The 21,119-nt window shown below is 35.8% G+C and overlaps 1 protein-coding gene and 1 non-coding gene across 2 annotated transcripts in view; one reads left to right on the top strand and one right to left on the bottom strand.

Moving 5' to 3' along the window:
• The window catches only part of LOC135846591 (T-lymphocyte activation antigen CD86-like), a 366,864-nt gene that overhangs the window by 317,989 nt on the left and 27,756 nt on the right, over positions 1-21,119 (bottom strand). The window lies entirely within an intron of this gene.
• LOC135849567 (U2 spliceosomal RNA) lies at positions 1,720-1,911 on the top strand. The gene has a single exon (XR_010559582.1). It is a non-coding gene; the product is annotated as a U2 spliceosomal RNA (small nuclear RNA).

Genomic DNA, 21,119 nt, shown 5'->3' with positions numbered 1-21,119 from the left:
TTATTATATCTTGACAACGGCTCTAGCGGTGAATCACACGTGGTCTTAATTCGAAGCTTGTAATGAACGGAGAACCCTATAAAAGTGGTCCTACATTCTGATGGCAGTGGCCTAGGGTCGACGTAGAATCTCAAATATTATCTTTTGGAGTTGGCCCATCGGGCTCTTCTGTGAGGACCCATACCTATCTCTTCTTCAGGGGTGCCTTCGTGGTTAAAAAATTTTCTGACAAGGGAATCTCCCTCCTTCCGCTACATGATAATCACCGGAATGAAACTCAGACTGGAGGTGGAAAGAGGTCCTCAAAAAACCTGATCTCCTAAATTTTTTTCCACCTTAAAAGGAGTGGGGATGACCTAGGAAACTGAAATTTGCATATGTTGATCACAATGGGGGTACTAACCAATGGCATGATTTTGGATCCTTTTCATCCATTAGGGGATCATAATTGTGTCCCTCTCAAAAAAATGACCTTTCTGTAATTCTAATCTTTGACCCTCGCCACTCCAGGAGACAACTCTAGCTCCCAATAGAATCCCATTCCCCAAGTTTGACTTTATTTGATCAATTGGAACAGGTTCCAAGTCCCCAGTCATAAAATGTAAAATTATTAAAATCACAATTCTCTTTGAGGGGCCATTGTGCCACCCCCATTGGGGCTAGAGAGTTGATCGACAGCTCATTTGATAGGTATTTGAGAGGAGATGAAAGGATCTTCAACCTCATTCTACTCAAAAGTTCAGGGTATCTATACTGAAATTTGATATTCAAAAATCGTGACTTTTCGCGACCTTTTTTCGCGACTTTTTTTTCAGTGCACTCTCATTTTTTAATGAAAAAAAAATGGGTTTCCAATAAAGTTCACACTTTTTATTTGACATTAAAAAAATGTATAAAATACATATTCTGTGTACTCTACTTCTATAAAAAAAATTGAATTTAAAGTCAGAACGATTTTTAGCTACTTTTTGGTGATTTTTTGGTAAAAATCGCGACTTTTTCTTGACTTTCGCGACCTATTTTCAAAATTGCGATTCGCGACCTTTTTCAAGACTTTCGCGGTCTGGTAGACATCCTGAAGTTGATATTTTAGATGTTTTTGACAAAAAACTGATTTTGGGGGGCTTTGATCCACTGTGGCTGGCGTGGTTTGCTCCAGGGGTACCCATTTTTTTGGCTATTTGACTGGGCTAGTAGATAAGTATTGCGGGAAAAGTTGAATTTTTTGAATTCACAGAAAAGATGAGAAAAGTCGATCAGCTATTTAGAAGACTGTCTTCGACCAAAATATGGGTTCCCAAAGTTGATAGTTACGGTGGAGAGATGGATATTTATAATTTTTTTCCGTTTTGTGAGTGAAACAGCATAAACTTTGAACGTTCGCCGGTATTAAGTAGTGTTTTTACATACCTATGTTTATTTTTCATTTTTTCATTTTTTATAGTGCTAAATTTTTGAAATTTTTAAATAAACGTTTTAAAAATTAAACGTGTGTTCTGGTGTGTTTGATGATTAAAGAAGTGAATTATGATTGTAAATTTATAATAATGTTGTTACAACGTGTTTTTCGTTCCGGTAACGAGTGCTTCGCATGTGTTTTGTAGCGTGTACATTGGTGTATGTCTTACCGGGTTAGCGTTAGAATAGCGACGTTCTGCTACTCGCAGATTAAGTGTTGCGCCGAATAATATAAAGGGAAAGGGTTTAATAATGATAGTTATCGCTTCTCGGCCTTTTGGCTAAGATCAAAGTGTAGTATCTGTTCTTATCAGCTTAACATCTGATACGTATTCCATTGGGATACCAGAATGTTAAACTAATTTTTGGAATCGGGTGGATGGATGGGGCTCGCTCCTCCTCTGCCACGGGTCGACCCGGTATTGCAGTACCTCCGGGACCGGCCCACACTTATTAATTGCACTTAAGAATGGCTCTATCCGATATACATCGTCTCACGTCACAGGTATCCCCTCATAGGTGAGACCTCAAATGTCGCGAAAAAGAGGCAACATACGTCCATTTTCCATTAAGTGTACGTATAATGAAACAATTATGTAACCAGGACATCAAAACAACGAAAACATAGGTTGTGAGAGATTTTTTCATATTTTTAAGGTGTAAGGTGTGAGGTGTGAGGAAGCGCATGGAAAGATACTATTATATGACCAAAAAATCAAATTCTTCTTCGCCTTTCCTAGGGACTCTTCAAAAATTGAGTGGGGCCCTTCATGGGCTCCAATTTTCATTATTTCATCGATTTTTTTTCTACTTTGAAGCAAAGCATCCATAAATTGATGAAAAATCAACTTGAACAGTTGGCAATTGGGAGATGGGATTTTTTTGAGGTCCTCTTTCCACTAGTCAAAGTTTCATTTCAATCGAAGATAATTACGTGGGGGTGGAGGTGTGCCCTTGTGAGTGACTTTCAATTCAAAATAAAGTCCCCCCCCCCCCGTTGGATTTAGTCAAAATCCTCCAACATTTTTTTCACGATCCACCCAAATAGTAGTTATAAGCCTACATACTCGTAGATATACGAGTAGGTAGAAGGCTTCATTTCCATCCTAAAACTTCCTATCTATGCTGGCTCAAAAAACATTTACATACGAGTAAAATTCATATCATACGATATAAGAATCAGTTAACTTCATTTTCCAAGCGCGCCGCACATGTAAATATACATACGACCAGGGCTGGCACTTTTTAATTTTCCCGCCCAGTGCAAACTCTATGTTCATAATTTGGTGAAAAGTGTGAATCACTTTTGTACGAGGGGGGGGGGTAAACAAAAAGCACAAAAATCTTGTCAGCGATTAGCTGTGATGAAAGGAAAGGAGGTAAGATTGCAGCAGTACCACTGCGTTTTTTATACAAACACCTGAGCATGGAAAGAAAACTGAAAATGTTTCTATTGTTTTGATTTTTCAAATTCTGATATGGATTGAACAAAATTTCGAATTGAACTTCAGAATTTCTTTTGAGCTGAAAAAAATCGATTGATCCCTTAATTTTTAATGAATTTTCGAAAGGTCTAAAAATGATCAGGTTTTTGGAAGCATATTCCATGCATATTCTGGATCATTAATCAACTGTTTTTTTTATGCAGTTTTTTCCAATTTGGAATTTTTTAATACAAAATATCGCTTCAAACTCCCCATCTTCCAAAATTGGTTATTGAGATTAGCCCAATTTTTTCACAATTCTCTCAAGTATGCATGAGGGACGTTTCAAAAATATAAAAAATTACATAATATTTGTAGATTAGATTTCATTCAACAGGTTTTTCCAAGTTCAAAAAAATTCAGTAGGCAGGAACTCAGGGTCAATTTTCAACAAGAATTGAATGATTTTTAAAAGAAGAGAATGATGAAAACTGGAACTCCAAAAAAATATTGTGAGCTACCTTTAACTACGTAATCAAAAAAGTATAATTCGAATCATCATATCAGTTTTGGCCTTTTTTTGGGGGGAGGGTTTGATAAAAGCTTGTGTATTTTTTTAAAAAACAAAGGACCTCATTTTCTGAGTAATCTCCCACCCCTTTTGTTGCCAATTTTTCGTAAAAATTCAGGATATTATTTTTCTCTTTACCTACTACTTCTTTACTTACATGACAGAGAGGTCAGCTATGCAATCTATGCAACAGAAATGAAACTTCCATTTTTTTAAAAATTGAAATAATTTCAATTTGAGGGGTGAATTTTGATTTCGTTTGAAATTTTTATGCAAGAAATAGCCTAGGGTTATTTTTGGAAATGTTTTGCTATATTTTTTTTTTTAATTGAAATATTTTTTAAATTTGAGGGATTTTGATTTGATTTGTATACAAAAAATAGGTTTAATTTTTGAAATTTTCGCCCAGTGCGTTGCACCGGGTGAAAATCTTCGCCCAGTGCAAGCGCCCGCTTGCACATGGACTTCCGCCGGCCCTGCATACGACGCTACGAGAGTAGAGAAAAAAAAGCTTCGCGTCGACTTAAAAATTTTACTTATCCTGTCGTTCTCTTCTTTTTAATGGGCTTCGCCGTATTCGCTAATAGAAATTGTTAAGAAGCGACGAGCAATGTATGACATTTTTGAAGAGCGCTTGTTACTGACAGTTTGCAGATTGCTGACGGCATGATGAACTGTATATAAGTACAGTTATGCATAACAGAGTAATGCTAATACATAAGGCAACTGTATGATTCACTTGTATGTGTATAGTATGTAGCTATGTACACGTATATTTAGTCTACGTGAACGACAAAACCTCGCTGTTTTTTCCCTCCGCTTTACTTCTTCGCATTTCGTATAAAATTAGCCGCGCTGCTGCGTTCTCCGCTCGTCTCGCAATTTCAACTGTAGCAAAAAAAAAAACTCCATAAGCGTGATTCAATTGAAAATTACCCTCTAGAAAAATCGCGTAGATAAAATAATTTCTCACGCATTATTTTTCCATTTATTTTACCCTGTTTTTCCACTCGCTGTTTTCTTAAAATGTTTGCGTTTCGTTTCTTTGAAAGTATACATGTGCCTGCCTAATTCATTGAACCTTGATCCTTCTCGAGATTATGTGATTTTATTTCGCGAAATTCACCATAGTAATATTAGCCCGACTACCTACTTTGAGAAATATCAACGAACGTGAAAACAAAAATTAAATAAGCCGAGGGGCAACAAAGGTGAAATTCTTTGACGATAAAGTTTACAATTTGGGTAGGTAGGTAGGAATAAGTTCAGTGATTTTGCTGCGATAGAAAATCTTGCGATAGCGGAGAAGATGAAGAAAATTCTTCCAAAAAAATAAAAGACAACCGAGATGAAAGTAAGACAGGCATTTTTCTTCAAAAGATAGCCAGTGGTGTTGAAAAATACTTGAATAAAAAAGGTCAGCATAAATGAACAAAAAAATAGAAGAAATTCGTTATAAAGAAAAAAAAACTTCAAAATTAATTGCAATCCAAAATGGAAGATTACAAATATGAATTAGAAATTAAAAGTGTTATCAAAACAAATGTTGCCATGAGAATGTTTTTGGGATCCGTACATATCGGATGTTGGCCAAAAGAAGGGAGGGGAGGGTATGCATTTGAAAGATGTGGAAATTAAATAAACCGAATGTTTTCAAACTTGTAGGGATGTTAAACACTATCAAAGGTCATTCATAGAAAATTTTTGAAACTTTTTCGAGTTTTTTTAAAGGATTTTTAATATGGCTGGAAGACCTTCAAAAATTGAAAAAAAATATGCCCTTTATAAATTGGCCAATTTGGGCCAAAAAAAATGCGATTTTGGAAGGCATGTCTTTCAATTTCGCTCTTTTTTTTTACAATGTCTACCCCACCCAATAAATAAGAAACCCGCAATCAGTTAGGTCCCAGCTCCCTCAGGGGGCGGGTGGAGGAGCTTCCATTATTTTCACATTGTCTCGCCGAGGTACTCAACTTCAGCAGCGCATTCCTCTAAAGCTATGATACTTAGATCATGAAACAGATTTCACAGTTAGAAAGGGAATTGCATCATGAACTTTCAAAGCATTTTGAAATTTTCAAAAATTGAAAGTTGAACTATCAAGTCGAAAGTTCAAATTTCAAAATGGCGCTGTAAGTAGGAGCTACCATTTAAAATGCTGAAAAAATTTCCATAGATGTCCCTTTTGATGTTTTTTCGAAATATTCAATTTTTGAGATGGGATATTTTAATGGAGAGGGAGCACCCTCTCCCCGAAATTTGAGCAAAACTTTCAAAAAAAAATCTGAGGCATGTGATCGATAAATATCGAATTGTATGTTTTTAGTGATGCTGAACACGAATATGACGTCAGATTTTTGGTTGGACCTCATCCACAGTTCCTAGAACCTCCCCAAATAGGGCAAAAATTCAAGAAAGGTTTTATTTGTGCGACACATGAAATATTATGTTTTTGGTGACGCTGAACACGAATATGACGTCAGATTTGCGATTGGACTCCATCCACGGTCGGCCACCAACAATTTTTTTGGACTTTTACCCACTGGCCCAGTTGACCAAATGCTAGCAAATTTTGTGCTAGCGTAAATGGTGCCGGAATTTGAGACACTTTTTTAAAAAAAATTCTAGCAAATCAGTTGCGATTAGGTCGCATTAGAGTAGCAGAATTGCGCACAAATAGCTAGCACGTAGCTGGCACAAAGCTAGCAAAAAGCTAGCATTTTGTTGGCACTTTGCTCTGCATTCTGCTACGTACATGCGACTAAATCGCGACTGATTTGCTAGCTATTTTTGCAAAAAGTGTCTCATATTCCGGCACCATTTACGCTAGCGCAAATTATGCTAGCAAGAAGCTAGCATTTTGCTAGCGTAGAAAAACTTTGATCAGTAAAAGTAATTACTATTAATTAATTTTTTTAAATTCTTGGTGTTTACCTTTAACAGGTGATAGTTTTCCAGGAAATTCCAAAAATTAGGCGACTGTCCCAGCTCAGAGCTAGCATAACGCTAGCATCTTGGGACAGTATGAGAAGAGTGATGTCACTCTTCTTACTTTTCAATTTCAACAAGATACCACCTTGAGCTTATATTCAACTTGATGACACACTTTATCTAAGAGTAGCAAACTATACCATGAGAGAGATCGACGCTAGCAATTTGCTAGCATTATGCTAGCGCTTAGGTTGAAAAATCTCTTTATTAAATAAAAAATGAAGTTTTTTTTTTTTTTAAATAGAAAAATTGTCAAAATTTAAAATTTGAAAATAAAGTATCAAACAAACCATGAAAATGAAAAATTTCAAAAACATTTGAACAACATTTTAGTCCACGGCAATGGGAGTAATCCCCTGCCGATCCTCCAGGACAACTTTTTCCTTAAAGGGGACATCCTAAGGAACATTTTAAAGCAAACTTGCTGAAAAAAAAATTGGCCTTACTTACAAAATGGCGGCAATTTTGATTGAAAGGTCAGCCGAAATAGCAGATTTCGCGTTTCAACATAGGACGTGCACGAATTTTTTCAAACCTTACAAACGTAGATCGAAAGATCATGCAAAAATTCATCACCTGTCAAAATTTCAAGTGGTAAAGTACCTTTTTCGATTTTTGGTGAATTTTCAAAAATCAAATTTTGGCCAAAATGTGAGAAAAAATCAAAATTTTACCAAATTGACCAAGAAACCTGAAATTTGGGATATACCCTATTTTCGACATGCCAAATCGATGGGAAACGGTTTCAACTTGTTTTGAGCAGTTTTGGAGCCTCCAGCGACTCTTTGAAAATTCCTGAAGCCTCCAGCAGATTTTTGAAACTTTAAATTTTCACAAAATTTCATCAAACTGAGATGGAGAGTCGAAATTCATTCTGCAAACTAATTTTAATACGCTACGAAGGAAGTCGACTGCTTGTGGATTTCAAGTTCTTTTGGAGCCTCCAGCGAATTTTCGAAGGTTGTATGGCATTTTTTGGAAAATTGGAATTTCCTAAAAGTAGCTGGAAGCTTCAAAACCATTTGAAACCTGCGAAGTAAATTTCAGCTTGCCAACTGCCAACTCCAATTGATAAATTAATGTTGTGGGAATTTCAAGTTTCAAAAGCCTACTGGAGGCTCTAAAATGACTTGAACCCACCCCACCTGAAGTCGTCTTCAGAGGGTGTTAAAATTGGAGTGTAGAGTAAACTACAGCTTTCCATGTCCATTTGATGAAATTTTGTTGTCCCCTTTAAGAAAAAAGTTGCCCCGGAAGATCGGGGGGGGGGGTGCAATTACTCTTATTGTCATATGCAGGAATATTTTTAATGATTTTTGTATGCGCGCTGAGGGATGGAAAAGATACTTGCTCGCATTTTGCTACAATAAATAACGCAGAAAAAGGTTTATTGGTGAGAAATGCGTAAGATCTGGTATCACGTTCCTATCATTTGACTACAAAGAAAACGCCAAGTCACCAGATGCAGAAACTAGAGATATGCTTACATTTTTCTAGAGCCAGATGGCTAAGTAAATGCTAGCTCAGAGATGCAAGAATATTACCTGAAGTTTCCTATCATAAAACTGTGAGCAGGTACATATTAGTCAGTGATACGCTGGCATTAAGCGAGCAGGTATAGAGTGAGGCAAAAGCTAGCTGAGATATGCGAGATTATCGCTTGAACTTTCTTGGCATAGAATTGCAAGCAAGTATCCATCAGTGATACGCTAGCATCAGGCGAGCATGTATGAAGTGAAGTAAAAGCTAGCTGAGATATGCGAGAATATTGCTTGAACTGTCCTAGCATAGAATTGCGAGCAAGTATCCGCCAGTAATACGCTAGCATAAGGCGAGCAAGTTAAAGTGAAGTAAAAGCTAGCTGAGAGTCGCTGGAAAACAGCTCGAAAATTGCTAGAATTGAATTTGCTAGCGAAAAACTGCAAGAAAATCGCTTACTTTTAGCGAGATAATTATTGCTGGCCACAAAAAGTGAGTAAATTGCTAGCAACTTATCAAAACGCGAATAAAACGCTAGCTTTTTGCTAGCATGTGGTCAACTGGGGGGGAGGTTCTGGGGGCCATGGGTGAGATCAATTTGAAAAACTAAGGCTATATTCGCGTTCAGCGATATCGATAACATACTATTTCATGTGCCGCACGAATGAAACCATTTTTTTGACTTTTACCCCCTTTGGGGAGGTGCTAGGGGCCGTGAACTCGTTATTTATTTTAATGAAAATTGAAAAATCAAAACAATACCAATGTAAAAAAAAAAGTTTTTGGAAATATGGCAACGTCGGTGAACGATCGCTGTCAGTTTAAGAGCACCCGAGAAAAAAAAGCTACCACGTAAAAAACCAATTACCAACAACTTAAATGCAAAAATACACCAAAGGATAAACCCATTTATAGCCGCAACATAACCTATGATCGATTCGCGAAATAACGATTAACATAAAAATATCGTAAATAAAAAAATAAATAACAATTTAAAAATTATATGCCAATTACAACAAAAAAAAACTCTCGATTTTTCAACGCAACGATAACTTTCTCGCAAGGCAAGAACCCTTCGCGAATTCTCAGGCGAAAAAAACCTAGACCAAATACGCGCCAACACATTCGGCTCTGTAAAATTAAATTTATACGCGATGCTATTACATATCGCTTTATGTTCGCAACCATAAACTCGTTTTTTCTAATTTTTTCTATTCTTGAAAAGCAAATATAATTTTTTAATTTCGTATACTTTTTTTTTCGCCGGCAAATTCCGCGCAAAACCCTCCAAAATAGCTCGATATATTATTCGAACCGTAGACATTTGCAGATAACGTTAATCATAATTAAATAGTATTCAGTGTTTTTTTTCACAAAGTGTTCGTGAATTTATAACACTCTTTCTGGTCACGAAATTCGCATTTTTGATGTTAAATTGGCTCTCTCTAACTCGTAGCAAGAAATGAAACTTGAAATACGCGAATAGGTACATGTATAGTACTCGTATAATACCCATTTATACGCTCGCGGCCTATAACTATTTCGAATTTACGATTCAAAATCTACGGAAAGGGAAATTACGTTGGAATGAAGGCGAATATAAATAATAACAGATTCGAATCGCATATATCAACGCGAACCTTTTATTAACGCTCTTTCTCAATGATATCAAACTCGAAAACGTAACAGTGCAAGTTACAAGGAGAGACTATAGGTGTAGGTAGTAGCTAGGTACACTGCACCTTTTAACAAATAGTACGTTAACGCGAAATTCTCAGCTCGTTGAAATACCAAATCGTCACAAATAATTAACTTCGCCTTTGGGCGAATACATTTCGTATAAAACGTATAGGAATTGCTCGGCAAGCAACAGATATCTCATTCTAAAAACGAAAAAAAAAGAAAAGAAAAAAAACGAGAGAAAGAATTATTTATCGAGACGACTATTCGGTACAAATAATGCAAAAGTATGTGAAATGTTTATTTTCGACTGGAATTTTATGGTCGAAATAGGTATTCGGTTAAGAGTCATTTGAGTAGACTGTAACGCCCCATCACCATCGTATATATCCCGGTATCTCATATACCGTCTGAACATTTCCACCAAACAAAATACTTTACATAATGCCACGCTTCCAAAGGCCCTGGCGCTTTTCAATCTCCTTTTTTTTCTGCTTCTTCTACTCTTTTTCCATATACACGTAGTAGGTACGTATACGTACTAGGTAGCTATAGGTACATTATATTGAGAACGTTCTTGATTATCATTTGAACAAAACCCGCACTCGGCTTTAACATGAGTAGGTAGGTAGGTAGTAGTCGGTATAGGTACCTATACACAAAATAGAATACGAATGTCGTATTTTCCGCCATTTTTCTTAATCATTTCATTCTCGAATGCAAAACTTTACACAAAACAATGTATTTTTACGGTGACAGCGTATAACGTTTAAATACTTCTTTTTTTTTACTCTCTTTTGATTCGCAGATTGCTTATGCGCTTTTACTGCATCGGCGATGATTTTTCCACATATTAGATGCGATGCGCATTCACATACCTAGGTAAATACACAAGGAATACTGTTGCATTCCTCGAGGCGACAAAATTAATATGAAATAAAAACAATAGTGCGGTCTTGTGCGCATTTTCTGGTTTGGAATTCAATGAACTGTGTACTGGAGGATTTGTTTTACGATGTTGACATTTTTTTTTTTTTTTCAGTGATCGTTGACACCTGAGTGAAGTTGCAGCTTTTTAAACCGAATAGAAAAATATCAAGCGAGATGAAATGACAGCTTGAATTAAAATATTCGTACGTGATAATTCAATTTTACCTGAGGCAACGATGCTAAGGAATCCCATGGAATTATGAACGGGTTATGTTTAGTGCTGCATAGAAGGCTTCTTCAGTACATTAAGCATGGTGAAACTGTCTTTGACTCGGATTTTGATTTACATACGTATGCTTTTTCTACAAATATTCATGTTTCAGAGTTGGTGGTTCTACTGACCCCATAGACGATAAGTACTCGTAGAAGATATTTGAACAGACGAATTGTTTGTGGTAAGTAAGTATGTCCTTTCTTAAATTGTGACGCGACCAGCGATACCATACCATAAGTCGGAAAACTTTTTTTTGAGATAATCGCGTTTTCATGGAAAAAGTCAGAAAATATCAAAAAAAAATTTTTTGTCGATTCATATACTATGAAGCCTATACTTTGGAATGGGTGTACCCACCGATCTCAAACACGTCGTTTTAGTGGTGAAAACCCGGTTTTACAAAAAAAAAAAAAAAAATATTATGATGTAAAACCATTAAAAGATGAAGAAAATCAAAAAAAAAAATACTGTTCACTGGTTTTTAAAAATGTTACAAAAATAACCCAAACTTTCAAAAACGTTTTTCTCAGAATTTTGGTTTTTGAATTTCAAAAAATACGCAACTTTGAAATTTTGCAAATTTGTCAGATTTTAATATTTTGAAAATCTGTTTGCACCATTGAAAAGAGGAAGAAAAACACTACCAGAAACCACAATAAAACGAAAAAAATTTTTGCCGACATATGGTATGGTATCGCTGGTCGCGTCACAATTTCATTTTTTTCTAAGGATTTAAAAATAATTAATTATTTATAGGTATCTAATCGTAGGTCAAAAATTCACTTTTCAAGAGACATAAATATGAGAGAATTTTCAATTTGTATTTCGGAGTTTGCATGGCCCTCGCACTATAAACAATTGAATCAATTTTTGTACTTTGCATAGCCTCCAAAATTACGTAGAAAATTTCGAATTGAATTTTGGAGCTTAGATGGCCTCCAAATTACGAAATTTCAAATCAATTTTTAAAGTTTGCTGATCTCCAAATTAGGTACACAATTACAATTTGATTTTTAGAGCTAGCTTTCAAACTACGAAACATCAAATCAAGTTTTGGAGTTTGCATGGCTTCTAAATTACAAAATTTCAATATGCATTTTGAAGCTTTAGAAAGCCAGACAAGCGTACAGGGGACCTTGAGAGGCCAGATAGACGGGTCAATGACCTAAAGAAACCGGATAGGAAGACACGACCTTGGGAAGTCAGACAGGCGCAACTTTGAAAGGCCAGACACAGACGACCTTGGAATGCTGAACAGGTAGATCAGTGATCTTTGAAAGTCTAGACATATGGGTCAATGGCCTTAAGAAGCCAGGAAGGCAGACAACGGCCTTGGAAGGCTAAACAGATACATCAATGACCTAAAGAGGCTAGACAGGTAAACAGACGACCTTGGAAGATGGAAAACTAGACAGATAGGTGAGTGACCTTTGGAGGCCATGCACACGGGTCAATGACCTCAAGAGACCAGACAGACAGACAGACAGACAGACAGACAGACAGATGACCTCTAGAAGCCTGACCGACAGATGCAGATGAATGACCTTGAGAAGGCAAAGAGCCAGGTTGATGACCTTGAGAGGTCAAAAGGACGGCCCGAATAACCTTGAGTGGTTATAAACAGGTTGTTCTGTGCTGAGGGAGAAAGGGAAGTGTTCTAACGGCGATACTGAGTACTCTAAATAGGTCTATAGCGATGTGAAATCCTTGTACATAATTTTCTCAGATTTTGGCCGCATTTAGTATAGGGCTACCCTACCATTTCACCAGCCCTACCGGAAGATTTTTTAGAAAATGGGGTAAGGGGGAAAGGGAAGTGCTCCAACATTGGGACCGAGTACTCTAAACAATTTTATCGATGCTCTATTGAAGATAATTTTTGCTGATTTCAACTTCATAGGTGGGGCTATCATTTCGCTCGCCCTACTGAAAATTTTTTTTTAAAAGGGTGGAAAAGTGAGGGCTGCTCTATAACGTTCAAACTGGGTGTTCTAATGCGCTCCAACAATGCTATATCTACCCCTTCTCTCCTCTACCCTCCTGAAACGTTTAGAGCCCACGAAATCTATAAATCAATATAGTCCTAGTAAAAAAAACGCTCAAAATTCAAATTGCCTTAAATTTGAAATTTTAATTGTACATACCTAGATCCAACTACATTTTCTTCAATTCCTGTGGTCGCCTACCGCTCAATGTACTTATTACTATTTAAAAAATGGAATGCATGCGTACATGTTAATAAAATTGCCTAACCGGTTTGCCGTAGATACGAATGGACAACTCAAATAAGTTACACTATTTTTGAATACAACCCTTCAGTGTTCCTCTATTCGCCTCCCACCATGAGAGTGTCGATTTCTACAGATTCGAACAAGGCAATGAGTTGAAATCTCCACTATTATGTATGTATTTAGGACTTATACCCTCGTTCCACTTTTTTTTTCTACTTGAATACAAATTTTACCAACATAATGTGTTCGAGTGACGCCATCATTACATTGGTACATTTACAGCGAATGCGATGCAATTTCACATACTCGTACGTATGTACATTTTAATAAAACAGCTCAGATCACCTCTTATTACGTACCTTTCGTTCAAATAAATACGAATTTTTTTGTATCAAATAATAAAAATGATAAATATTCCCTAATCACAACGTTAGCGGATGTTTATACGACATTTTCAATTCTACCGTCACCGATAAATAGCATATAGGTACATTCGTTCAATTTATAGATATCACGTAGATGGTGTCCAAACGCCAGCTCATGGGGCTCGTATAAATCGTATTTCCGTATCAGTTTTTTTTTTCCTAGCTCGCTTATGAGTACATAATTCAGAAAACGTGACCTATTTTCAGGTAAAAATGATCTTCGTACGCATAACTGGTCCCACATGAGACGAAAAATTCAACCCATTCTTTCATTAATTACCTGCTCGAACAAATTGGGCCACCTTCCGAAATGTATCACTGAACCGAGCCATTCGAACGAAATCCGAGAATACGCGGTTAAAAGTTTATATTCTTGTATTTAAAACGAAAAACTTTTCTCCGTCACAGTTCCATGCACGTTATAATCAATGTAACTGCCAAGTAAAACACAAAAGTCAACTCAAATAACACCCAGTCAAACAAAACATAAAAATTTACAAGTAAACTTGTACAATTTTCAATGCTAATGCAAACTTTACAGTAGGCTTTATCGTTTTTTCGTTTCTTTTTTTTTTCGACTTTTATCATTCTAATTTTGCTTTCATTTAGAATTATCACTCTCTCCGTTTCTTTACAGCACACTTAGCTAATTACAATTGTATGAGATATACCAAATGAGAGGATCAGATTTGTTTCATAGCATGCCTCGAAGTTCTTTTTCAAACTTGATAAATAAAAAAAAATGTATAAAAATAATTAAACAGCTTTTATCTGTACACCACTACACACACAAAAAAAGAAAAGCTCTTTTCAACAAAATACAAGCACAATTTTCAGCAAACTAAACGCTGGTTTAGATAATTTCAAGTCTCATTGCATTTGGTTGAAACATAAGCGTCTTCATCTCAATCCGGACAATTTCGCCACAGGAATCGAAAAACTACATTATTACAAATAATTAGCACTTTTTAAACCATCCAGCAATGTATCAAAACAAATAAACGCACTACAAGTTTCCTCCTAGCCAAGTAATACATTTCAACTTGCAATTACATACAAACGATGAAGCGATGACGAGAATGAAATAGAAAGAAAAAAGCAAGAAAACGAAAAACAAACACGCCGAATTTAGAAAAAAAAAAGATTTTAGAATATAAACTTGGCGAAATAAAACTAGCAAAAAAATTGCTAAACGAACATTCGCTCTAGAAATAATAAAAGTAAACAACAGGAAAAAAACCATGACGTGGGCTCTGAATGCAGAAGATGGAATAATTAAAGTTTTCCTCTCGGAAAGAAAATAAAATCATTAAAAAAACGTTATAAGAAAATAATAGTTTTCAAGTTGGTTCTAGTAAGTATTACTTAGGTAAATCGAAACACGACAGGTTCGCAGAACCATCTTTACGACAAAATGACTTCATCTGCAAGTATCAACAGCTCGGTAAAGTTATTTGCTTTGCCTTGTGTTTTATAAATGAGTTGTAACTTTGTATGTACAGTACTTTTCCACAAATAATAATAGGTAGGTAACTGACAGATTCTGTACAAAGCTGTAAAAAACCGTCAAGTCAATTAATAGTTATAGCGAGAACATGACGAAGGTAAGTTCAGGTACCTATACGTGTACCTAGACCTACCTACCTACCTGCCTTCTCACCTACACTGTAATATGTACTGTCACACGATAAACATTACACCCCAGTACTTGGCTAGGTGGTTACCGAGTCATTTACAATCAAGTACCATGATCTGTGAGAGAACTTTGCAGAAAATCGCGTGACCAGAACCTCACGCAAGTATTTATTATAATAAAGGCACGAGATCAAAAATGTTCTAATTTTGTATGCTTATCAATCAAATTTCTCTGCATAATACCTAAACTTGACCTCGAAATTAATCTGTAAAAAATCATACCATATTAGCACCTATTTTTTTTTCATTTCGCTAGAAAGCAGTTTATCACAGATGCTATACTTACAATTAGACTAGTTGAGATTTCGCTCAAAATAATACAGAAATATATAATAAATTTTTAATTGCATTTTCATGTTCAAATTTGATGTATTCGTGCAAAATCTTATTCAATGCAATTCAAAATAGCTAACGACATAATTCACGAAGTTTTAATAGATCTTGACTTCAAATTCGATTTCAGAAATAATTTCTTGAACTTACCCCCCCCCCCCCCAATATGTGGAAGTCAACATGAACAACATTTTTGTTGAGAAAACCACACACTCATAGGTCAACATCTTCTTCTGATGGAAAATTTACCAAGTAACTACATAAATTGCGAAAAAAATGATGCACGGTTTAACCACACAATTTTTAAACTAAAAAAGCTAAATCGAAAGAGCATGCAATGGTACAAAAATACAACATGGAACCCTTCGATTTTAACGAAACCAAACCACATCGAAAAAGCATGTCCTAAAACCCTCGTAATCAAAATTTCAAGTCCTCAAGTTCATTTTTGGATTTTTGACGAATTTTTGGAAATTTGAAAAATCCAAAAAATTTGTTCCAAGGGCGATTTTCAAGCTCATTCATGAAATATATAATTTTTTGTGAGAACTCCCACACATCAACAAATAGGTGCTAGTTTTGGACCATTCTGGAGTCTCAAACGATTTTTCAATTTTCTGCAGAAACTTCAAATCATTCTAGAAAGACTACACATGAATATGAGCACCTATATCTGAGATCGGTGCTTATTTTTGTGCACTCTCTCGACCATTTCTGTTAATTACAGCAAAATTTCCGGAATGCCAGTTCAAAAGTTAATTTTTAACCACTCAGCAAATTCAAGAAATAGTGGGAAAAAAGCCAATTTTTCAAGGAAGGTATTTAACGAACGCTATTTTTAGAAAGATATTGTTTGATGTGTCTACACGATTGTCTGAATCGAAAACATTCGCAATTTGGCCATTTTGGAGCGTCTAGCGAGTTTTCAACAAATCACCAAAAATCAAAAAATGCACTTGGGCGTCTGAAATTTTGACATTATGATGTGTCTTGGAATGCTCGTTTGATTTAGCTTTGGATACCCACCCTTTGTTAGCCAAACAAAATATTAAATCTGGCCACAATTTTCAACTTGTTTGACAGTGATATGCACCGAAATAAAATGAGTGGAGGGGAGATCGAACTTTATTTTTTTGAATGAGCCTACCTATTCACTTCGAAATACCATCTGATCGACGTTTTTTACCGCTCGCTGACATTTTCTGATATCACAGATATTGCGGACACCCCCCTCACCGCAACCACCACCACCAACATTTCAAAGGCCAAAACATTTTCATTTCTTCAATATCAAGTAACAAAACTCGCCAAAATTGTTTCCTACCCACCCATCTGTGACCGAAAAATCCGAAGAATCATGCTTATTGCTGAAGGAAGAAATGATGTCTCAGTGGGGGGAAAAAAGAATTGGCAATGAGCAAAATCGCAAGGTTGCTGTTTTTTTTGTTTTTTTTTTAAATGAGGAAATTTTCAAAAATTTTGCCAATGATAAGCAAAATTGAACACATTTTTAACGTACCCTTTTCGTAGCCTCGAGTAAAAAAAAAATAGGTAAAAATCTAAAATTACTCACCACAATAAACCCCTTTCCAATTCCATCCACACAACCACCCACTTTGAGCACGCAGTTTCCACACCAACACACTTACACATAGAAATCACCTCGATTACACTTTTGGAAAAAGCAGCCGCCACTATACCTTTACCAAATTATTAAACAACGCCGTCGAAAATAAAACAAAACTCGTGGAAAAAAGCTTCTAAAGCCTTAAAACTTAAAAGCAACATCCGCCCCGAAATGTTAAAGCATTTGCGATAAAACTAACAAGACGAAATAAAAGGGACATCAACGTGCATTAAAATGTGAAAGCGAAATCCGTTACAACTTCCGAAATAAAGAATCAATAAAACGCGAAAGACACACCAATATACATTAAGACTACACCAGGAGGAAGACGAAGAAGAAGAAGAAAACGAAAAAGAAGAACGCGGAGAAACAGAAATCCGACGACAAAACTAAAACAACAGCAAACAAGCCAGAGAAAAATCTCTTCACTGACGACAAAATTTTCTCACGTCGAAAGGTTCCATAGCCATATAGCCATAGCTACTCAAATTCATAAACACCATCCGCATAAACCAGAAAAACTTTTTAGCATTCTCATATCGCCTGCCTTTTTTTTCCACTGACGCATTATACGACCGATGAAAAATGTCTTTCATGGTCATTTTTTGAACTTTGGCCAAAACTAAAAGCAAAAGATAATTAATTTCCATGATTTAATTCAGCCTCATCACAAGATCAACGCTAATGAATTCATTGTTCGAGGTGTACCTTGCCATATATCACTTGATGGTCGTATATTTATACGATTTTTAATTAAATTCAAAACCGAAGTGAAAAAAAAAATTCTTCATTTTACCTACCCAGCTACCTACACCTTTCACAATCATTTCCTAGCAGAAAAGTAAATAAAGTGGCGGAATATAATTAAAATTCTCTTTTGCTCTGATACTTCGTTATACCACCGGTACGACCAATGGTCGTTCGTCGTCGTCATCGTTTGATAATATATGAAAATTTAGTAGGAAATTTCATTTTGATCGATCTATTTTTTCCTGATGCGGAATATATAGGAGAAGGTTAACCGGATATTAATGATACAGAAACGCTTTTCAGCTGCATTCGTATCGTTGGTAATTTATAGTTTTACAAAAACTAAGTCACCCTCTAATAGCCTTTTTTTCGCTAAGGTAAAAAAAAACAAAAAAAAAACGCACGTGCAAAAGTACGCCGAGATTAAAACGTATCGTCTGTCGGTACAAATCATTTTTAAATCACGTCTCATGTATAAAAATAATATCAATTCGTCGACTATTTCGATTTGTTTACTCTTCGGAGAAAAAAATTTTCAATTCGATGTTAACGATTAGCTACAGGGAGCTTTTCAATACCTACGTAGGTTACACGGAGGTATCATTCTAAATAAAATATTTAAAAAGGGCCTCGTTTTGATTATGCTATTTAAAGTTCATTGATTTCGGGCACGTGTTACGGTTTTATTTTTTTTAATTGGCTGACAAGAGAGAATTTTTTTGGTCGAATGGTAATTTGAAAAATCGACCTTGCCTCCAAACAATACCATCAGGTAATTTCAAAGGAACTGCTCTTTAAAACTTATTACGTCACAAAAGGTCGGAATCACAGCTGTCACGCAATCGGCGAGAAAGGGATACGAAGAAACGAGACTGTGTCGGAAAATTAATTATTTTCCATTATAATTAAAAAGGAAGCGATATAGCATGAAAAGCATTACGATGATAATTTCCCACAAAACAGAGTAGTTTTTCGTGTATTTTCCTAGATGGCGTTCTCGTCTCTTAATGACTCTCATTTGTAAAAGGAAACGGAAAGGCCGAACGCCGTTAATCCGCCGGTTTAGATCGAGTTCTCCTGCACCATCGCTCCGGCCTCCGGCTACCGTTGCCATTGCATATTTCAAATACACAACTATTACTACTTACGAGTAGGTACTACCAACCCGAACCCGAACCCGGAGAAAATCTTCTCTCTGGTTTTTACCTTACTTTTCTTCGGTGGGCTTTCTTTAGTGCTCGCATGTGTATTCTTATATACATTGTCCGAGCGTTTGTTTCGATGTTGGCGCGTTTACCAAATGTAACGACTTTAGGAAATACCCATTCAATTGAGACCCAAGTACCACGAATATTATACCGTTATATGGTCGGACAATTTATTCAAACGTTCTTTTCATTTCCCAACATCAACGTTTCATATCGTTCGCTGTGAAATTATTTAAACGCTGTGCCTATCCGTATATAATACATATGTGGAGACAAAGCGTACCTATATGTGCGACCTTTTTCACAGCCATCACTTTTTGTGTTTTTTTTTGTTGATGAAATGACCACGTAAGACATCCGCATTATTCTTTGTATTCGATTTTCAATCGATCCTTCTTGACTTTGACTTTACCTATCCACGATGTGATAAAAAATAATGTATCCGGGATTTCATCGAGATGTTTAGGTGGATTTCCTCAAGAAAAATCAACAAATACTGGAGCGAGCACAAAATTTTGTTCCACTGAAGAAATCAGAACATACCTACGAGTACATGAGGGGAAACATTAGAACACACTGGTAAAATGACCATTTTTATTGGAGAAATTTCTCTATTAAGTACCTTTTCCCAAAGTTCCAACTGAAATATCTATTGAGAATAAGGGGTTCCAAAGTTAAGAGAGGTAAGATCACCGGCGAAACTGAACTTTCAAAATGGATGTAAAATGTAAAGTAATGAATACAGAACAAAGAATAGAAGTACTGGAATTTTTTGTTACAAATAATGGAACAGAAATAGAAAGGAAATTCAATGATAGAATTTGAGCAACGAGAATCCAAATAACACGTGGCTTCAACTCAATTCCCCTCCCCCCCCAAAAAACACAAAACAAAACAGAAGAGAAACTTTGGAAACCAAAAACGGTAGAAAACTTTAATGCAGAAAAAACCTCATAAAAACCAGAACATTCAAATTAAGAATGTGACAAAAAAAAATTAAGAAAAAATAGACACTTCACTTCAATTGAAATCTAATAATGGAACTCGATTGAAACTTTGAAAATTTTAGTAAACGGCAGAGCGGTTTTTGCCAATTTCGGGAAAAATAAGCAAGTTACATTTCAATTTGGAATTTTTGCCAAAAAACCACAATTTTCAGTAATTTATCATTTTTGGCAAAAAAAAGTGTAACTTTTTAGCAATTTTTAGGAAAAAATAAAATCTTTTGGCATTTTCAAGTAAAAAAGTGAGATTGTTAGCAATTTGGTAAAAAACGAGAATTTTTGTCAATTTTTGAAAAAAAAATGATTTTTTTGGACATTTGAGGCAAAATGGTGAATTGGTGATATGTTTTTGCACCTCTTTGGTATTAAAAAATGACTTAAAGCAAAAATTCAAAACTTTTTGGCAATTATTTAGTAACAAAGTGAGACTTTTGGACAATGGGGCTCCCTTTACAGAATTCACAGCACCGATGAATATTCATTACTAGAACATTAATTTCCAAAAATCTACCTTAATAATCTGGTGAAACCTTCAACCGTTTACAAACACTCAAATTTATTGCATTATTTACCCCCTATTTTCGGTTTTTTACTCCTTAAAAGAAGTGGGGATGACCTTGGAAGCTGAAATTTGCATATGTTGATCACAATGAGGTTACTGACAAATGATATGATTTTGGACCATCTTCATCTGTTTGGGACCATTATGCCCCTCCAAAGAAATGACCTTTCTGTAATTTTCAAATTTGACTCTTCCCACTCCAGGGGTCAACTCTACCTCTCAAAAGAATCCCATTGCCCAAGTTTGATTTTATTTGATCAATTAGAACAAGTCCAAAGTCTCAAGTCATGAAATGTAAAATTATTAAAATTACGCCACTTTGAGGGGGTCATAGCACCGCCCCCTCCCTCCACCTGGGGCTAGGGAGTTGGTTGATAGCTCATTTGATAAGTATTTGAGAGGAGATGAAATGATCACTAAGCTCATTTTACTCAAAAGTTGATATTTCAGAAGCTTTTGACAAAAAACTGATTTTGG

The sequence above is a fragment of the Planococcus citri genome, chromosome 5 (assembly GCF_950023065.1).
Source record: "Planococcus citri chromosome 5, ihPlaCitr1.1, whole genome shotgun sequence".
NCBI classification, from domain to species: Eukaryota; Metazoa; Arthropoda; class Insecta; order Hemiptera; family Pseudococcidae; genus Planococcus; species Planococcus citri.
Note: the sequence above shows the minus strand (reverse complement) of the source record. Positions and strands in the feature narration are given on the sequence as shown.